The sequence below is a fragment of the Tiliqua scincoides genome, chromosome 8, assembly GCF_035046505.1.
Source record: "Tiliqua scincoides isolate rTilSci1 chromosome 8, rTilSci1.hap2, whole genome shotgun sequence".
In the NCBI taxonomy this organism is placed as follows: domain Eukaryota; kingdom Metazoa; phylum Chordata; class Lepidosauria; order Squamata; family Scincidae; genus Tiliqua; species Tiliqua scincoides.
Window position 1 is genome coordinate 13795296 of NC_089828.1, and position 6658 is coordinate 13801953.

Here is a 6658-nt window from a genome sequence, read left to right on the forward strand (position 1 = left end):
CTTTAAAGTTAAATTGCACTTCAAAGTTTCATTTACACACTGTAAAAATGATATAGTTAACTTTTCAATGGGGAATGAATTATTCATTAAAGAAGATAATGGTGTTAATCTCAACCAAGGAGCTATAACATTAGCATAAAGAATGCCTTATGTCACATTAATTTTAAAAACAGAAAACATACAACACAAAAGATATTGAACGGTGGTCTCTCTCTCTCTCTCTCTCTCTCTCTCTCTCTCTCTCTCTCTCTCTCTCTTATTTGCACATGGCCACATTAAACAAAAAGCAATTATTGCAACCTTTTGGTTGCATATTAATCATATAACAAGGTATTTTGCAAGGCATCTGATACCTGGCTATTAATTGCACCAGGATGGGTAGGATCAGGTCAATTTCCATCACGGTATTTGGTCTTTTGTTTTATGTAAAGCTTCCAACAGTGCACTCCTAGGTAGGTCTACTAAAGAAAAAAAAAGTTATATTGTGTTCACTGAGGATTATTCCCAGGCAGTGGTGCCACGTGGGTTTGCGTTACCCGGTACGGGATGTCACCATGTCACCCCTATGAAGGACTTCCTCCCATGTAGTGGGCAGGGCAACCCCCCGGGCAGTGGGCATGATGATACACCAGTGCCCCACCCCACTGGTTTTTTGGTTATAACTTCTGATAGAATAGAGATATTTCAGCACGGAGCTGCATGAAATTACACATCGATTGGTATTATTCAAAATACCAAAATCTAAAATTTTTTAGATCAGTAGTGGTGTCATCGCCCCTATGCGTGTCACCCAGTGAGGCCTGCAACCCCTGCCCCTGTGAACAGTGATGCCACTGTTCCCAGGAGAGTGTGTATAGGATTACTGTCTAATGGTCCAATCCGAACAGGGCTTTATGTTGCTAGAACAAGATTTCCAGCGTTGTAATTTTCTTTGTGACTGTTGCAAAATGCAACGCACCATACAGCATGGCCTGGTTGCTGCTGGAAGTGGTGAGTGGCCAGGTCTGTGTGCCAGTGACCTCCCGATGAGGGGGCAAGGGAGGAATAGAAAGGAGACTGGGGCAGGGAGGAGGGTAGATCGTGGCTGGAAAGGGGGCAGTATCACTGGCAGCAATGCCATCAATATCCTATCCCCCTTTTCGGCCTTGATCCACCTTCCTGGGTGTACTCGAATTTGCACCATCTACGTAGCTCAGCAATTTTCAATCTTTTTTACCCAAGGCACACCAAGAAGGTATGAAAATTGTCAAGGTACACCACCAGCTTTTTTGACAACGGACAAAGCACATTACAGCACCCACATACCCCAATGGCTCTACTAGTATATGATCCTCCCCCAAATTCCCAAAGCACACCTGCAGACCATTCAAGGCACATCAGTGTGTCATGGCACAGTGGTTGAAAATCGCCGATATAGTTGGTGCAGATCTGAGTAAACCCAATGGGGCAGTGAGTGCTTACTCCAGGGCCAGAGAATAAATGTTCCCTTATGTATTGGAATTGCGGAAGAACTCGCGAGGAGGTAGATGTGGTGTCAGCAGTGGCCCCTTTAAGGGTAAGGCCTGGGCATCCAGCAGAGTGTGCTGCACAGCTGCGGCCACTGGAAGGTAATAAGGCCCTCAGGGATATATGGAGCACCTGAGGCAGGAAGGTTTGGTGGGTTTTGAAGGAGTGCAGGTTGGAGGTAGGAGAGGAGACTGACTGACTGACTTGGTTTATGGAATTGGGAATCAGACTGGATTGTGACTGGACTTTGGCTTTGGACTTTGATTTGGATACCCTGACAGATTGGACTGACCTACCTGGAACCTGACTTTGGACTGTAACTTGGCTTATTGGCAACTCTGATTGATTGGACTGGTTTACAAGGCCCAGTGGATTGGGATTTGGCAAAACACCTTACATTGGGGAGGCCACAGAAACTCCTCTGTGGGATACAGTGCATACCTTGTGGGTGTGGCTGTATCTGTCTGCAAGGAGATAGGTAGGATTGGGCTGTTCATACTTAAAGGGGAGCTCTTGATGAACCCCCTTTCCCTATTTTATGATTATTTGAAACATTAGTACAGGGGACAGAAGTATGGGGGAAAAAAATCATCTCAGAAACCCTTTGGAAAGAAAAATCCAAACCAAAAAGAGAATGAATGTCTAAAATACAGTCATTTAATTTTAGTGCCTAATATCCATTAATAGTTCCCAGAAATGCACTAGGAACCAAAGTACAGATGGAAAATACTCTCTTATGGAAACACACTTTATTCCATCATTAAAAGAATAAGGTAAACCACTTTACAACAGGCTATTCGCTAGGTTGTGATCCTGCAACCTTGTTCAGCACACTTAGGCGGTTATTCCCAAACTATGTGCCAGGAGAGAACTGCTAGTTGTGTTGTCAGGAATACAACTAATTAAGCAGTTAAATGCTCCTGCAAGAGCAAGTCTCTGTCCATTGAGAAAGCGTGCCCATAGCACACAGCACAGAAAGAGGTCACACCTCTTTCCAATCAGCCTCTGCTTGCACAGGTCAGTCTGTTAGATCTCTTTATGAGATACGGTGGATGTTTGACTCATTCCTGATGCAGTGATCCAGGAGAATCACCCAACGGTCCCTATAAGGGGAAGAAACATGGGTTATAGATATTTTACATGAATAAATAAACCACAGAAAAGGCTGCCTGTTGCATCAGGGTTTCCGGGTCCATATAACACCCTCTACAGCTGAAGACCAGGAAGTTTGAAGAGCTGCCCTCTCCCATATGAACCAATCTGTTCTTTAAGGTCAGCAGAGGAGGCTTCGCTGTACTTGCTGCCTTTAGCAGAGGTCAAATTAGTGGCAACAAGGATCCCTACCTCGCTACCGATCTCCCCCAAACTGCGCTCCTGATTTTAGAAATGGGCTATGTCAGAATGCCAGATGCAGGGGAGGGCACCAGGATGAGGTCTCTTGTTATCTGGTGTGCTCCCTGGGGCATTTGGTGGGCCGCTGTGAGATACAGGAAGCTGGACTAGATGGGCCTATGGCCTGATCCAGTGGGGCTGTTCTTATGTACCAGCCAGCCACTTCTGGGGTCAGTCGCCCCAGCAGGTTTTGCACCTGGATTTCCAGGCAGACGTGGTTAGACCGCATATAGTTTGGGAGAGGTCGGCGGCACGAGAAGGAAGCTCACCAGCCTTTTTCAGGGCTGGTCTCCAGTTTGGAGCAGTCTCCAGTTTGGAGACCATTGCAATAGAGCTATATCTAAAAAAGCAGGAAGTGGAAGTATGAGGCAGGAAGGAGCATTCTGGGAAACAGTCTGGGTCATCACTCTTTCTTCTCACATACAGTGGGACCCTGGTATCCATGGGGGTTCTGTTCTGGGGCAAGGCTGGGAGGAGCAAGGAACTTCTGCACAGAAGACCCATGGAAGTGGGTCTTTCAGGGCTAAAAATAGCTCTAGAGACTTGGAAATGGCACCATTTGGCCATGAAATGGTAGGAAACCTGATTTGGGGGCTTTTTTGTGTTTGAAGGCATTCAAAAATTGGACCCCAGTATCCACTGGCATTCTCAGTGAGTCAAATCCACGTGTGTCGGGCTTGAAGATACCGGAGTCCTACTGTACTTCCTCTTCTGCCTTTTTCTTCCTGCTTTTCAAAAAATAGCCCTAACAGGAAGAAAATGTGCTGGTGATGGCGGTCAGAAGGAAAAAGAAAGAAAGGGGCTATGTGCAAGCAAAAGCAAAGGGAAGGGGGTGGCATGCCAAAGGACTATCCAAACTCTGGAGCAGGGGTGTCGAAGCTTTATGGCAGGAGGGCCACATCATCTCTCTGACACTGTTGGGGGCCGAGAAAAAAGAATTTGTGCTTTGTGCAAGGCCGACCTTTTCTTCGCTGCCGCTGCTGCATCACAGACGTGAAACAGCAAGCAGTGGAGGGAGCCCTTGGCCCGCAGCTCACGTGAGAGATCAAACAGTCACCCTTGTGCTGAGAGCAGTTGTGTCGGGCCATCACGGGCTCCAGCCAGTCTCCAGAGGGCCAGAAGCTCACAGGAGGCTGGGGGCTCCCCGCGGGCCAGACAGGGGATCCCCAAGACCCACAAATAGCCCCTGGGCTGGGGTTTGGGTACCCTTGCTCTACATAAAACCCTCTGAACTGGTGACCTCTTAAAGTCCACAAGCCACATATGTAGCCTGCCACCTGCTTGACACCTTCTTATTTTTTTCAGTTCTTGCTGGACTGCTGGAGAAGCGAGTTTGTTGAGTCTCCCAGTGGGTCACTGTACACATCTCATAGGCTGTATTCAGCTTGGTGGGCCTCAAGTGGTACAGGCCTGTCCTAGAACGTCAGAACTCCGCAGGCTTTAATAGAGATCTCATTCTGCGGGTGCTGCAGCTCCACAGCCGCCTCTATTTTCAGATGTTTTCATCTAATTAAAGCACGCAGCAAGTAACAAGCAAGTCCTATTACGCTCAGGCAGATCCAGTGATTTTGGGAGACGGGGGTCAGTGGCTCATTTCCTTAACAGTGTAACAATCAACATGTGAAGAAGAAGCCAGGCTACAAACATAAATTAGTGTGAAATTTAAGGTCAGCAATTTGATTAGGCTACACAAACTGCATTTGGAATAATGAAAAGATGCTAATAAAGGGCAAGCTGCCGCCAGGGGAGGCCAGCAAAGGCAGGTTCAAAGAGAAGAGAGATGGGGGGCTGTGCTGAACGTTTTCCCATTTTGATTTTTGGATGACGTTAATGCTTGGAGCGAGGGGAGATCATTCTCCCCCCCAAGCCCTAATTTGTGAGAGTTTCCCCTTTCCAGTCTTGGGTACTGTGCTTGTTTTTCCATTCTGCTGTCATTTCAGCCCCATCTCTCTCCATGATGAAGGCAGACCTCCATATCCACAGGGTTCCATTCCAGACCCCTCTGCAGATACAGAAACTGTGGATATCAGGGACACCTTTATGTGTAGTGCCCCCCCCCATGCACCCATTACTCTGCCTTTGTTTAATGTAGAAGTACATGCACAGCCTTGGATCTGCAGATAACTGAATCCGTGGACACTGTATCCGTGGATTAGGGGCCCCACCTATACAGTATATTCTTCCTCCGCTGGTTCCATAGGTGATCCAATCCTGCAGGCCCTACAGTGCTTTTTACTAGAACCTTAAGGCCCCTCTAACTGGAACCAGGTGCAAAACACAGCCTTGGAAGGAAGCAGAGGCAGACGCCACATTGTGACTCAGCAGGTGGTGCCAATTACCTGTTGCAACTCAAGATCCATACACTGAGATAACCTGCATGAAGCCATGCATACCTGCGCTCTGAGATGCTTAGTCAAAATAATTCTAGCCAGCCAATCTGCACAAAGAGCTTGCCAAAGGAAATCAATGAGTACAGTGGGCCCTCCTTATCTGTTGGCATCCGTGGATTTGAGTATTTGTGAATGCTGAGCCCATTGGTTGGCAACCTTCAGTCTCGAAAGACTATGGTATAAGCCTACAGCACCCGGTATTCCCAGGTGGTCTCCCATCCAAGTACTAACCAGGCCTGACCCTGCTTAGCTTCCGAGATCAGACAAGATCGGGAGATAGTGTTCAGTATAGGGAGATGGTTGGCAACCTTCAGTCTCGAAAGACTATGGTATAAGCCTACAGCACCTGGTATTCCCAGGTGGTCTCCCATCCAAGTACTAACCAGGCCTGACCCTGCTTAGCTTCCAAGATCAGACAAGATCAGGCATGTGCAGGGTAACAGTTGCTGTCCAACTGTTTCCATTGGCTGAAGGACATCAGATGATCTCCCAGATGCAACAGGAAAGGACATCAGAGGATCTCCCATATGCAACAGGAAGTAACTTCCAGTCACATCCAGGAGGCTTCTGAGGAGGCCAGGAGGCCACGTGCACCCCCCAGGTAAGTTACCCCACCCCCGGATTTAATTTTCTGCATATTTTGAACTCCACAGGATGACCTGGAACGGATTCCCTGCAGATACTGAGGGCCCACTGTACTGATATTTTACAGGCCAGGAACAGAGAGGCTGAGAGAGAAGCAATTAGAAGGAGTCCAACCATGACTGATAATAATTGGTTAACTTTCAAGCACTGGTGTAGCCAGAGGGGGGACGGTGCACTAAGTTTTGCAGGGAGCCTCCCCGCAGCGTGCAAGCGGCTCCGTCCCCTCACCTTGCGAGCCGTTCGTCTCCAGATGGCTCCAACGGGGAGGCAAGGAGCTGCTTGCATGCTGCAGGGAGGCTCCCTGCAAAACGTACGCTACTGCAGCGCAGGGTCTGGCGCCGTCGGGCTCCCCGTCCCTGCAGCCATGCTCAAGGAGGAGGCTGGAGATGCCACGTGTGCTTGGCCAGCCCTGGGCGCACTTGCCTGAGCACCGGGCTGGAGGATTCCCAGTGAGCAGAGGCGTCTGGCTTAGCCTCAGGACACCCCCTGGGGGCTGGAACCCGGGGCAGACTGCCCCCCTGTCCCTTGATGGCAAAGCCTCTGCTTTCAAGGTTTCTTGCTATTCATGGGAGGCGGGCACTCTTGCTGAGCTATTACAGCTCATCCAGAGGTCTAACCAATAGATCTCGATCACCCTTCTACTTGTTCCCATATGAAGGGAAGGCAACTGCCAAAATATGTCCTAGTCTTCAAGAGCTTGCGTCCTGAGTACACTTCTGTACTGC

The 6658-nt window shown here is 48.6% G+C and overlaps 2 pseudogenes; both read right to left on the reverse strand.

The window, feature by feature from the left end:
- Nucleotides 1-5470: 5470 nt before the first annotated feature.
- On the reverse strand, nt 5471-5593 carry LOC136659691 (5S ribosomal RNA; annotated as a pseudogene).
- Nucleotides 5594-5622: 29 nt separating this feature from the next.
- On the reverse strand, nt 5623-5739 carry LOC136659696 (5S ribosomal RNA; annotated as a pseudogene).
- Between the last annotated feature and the right edge of the window lie 919 nt (nt 5740-6658).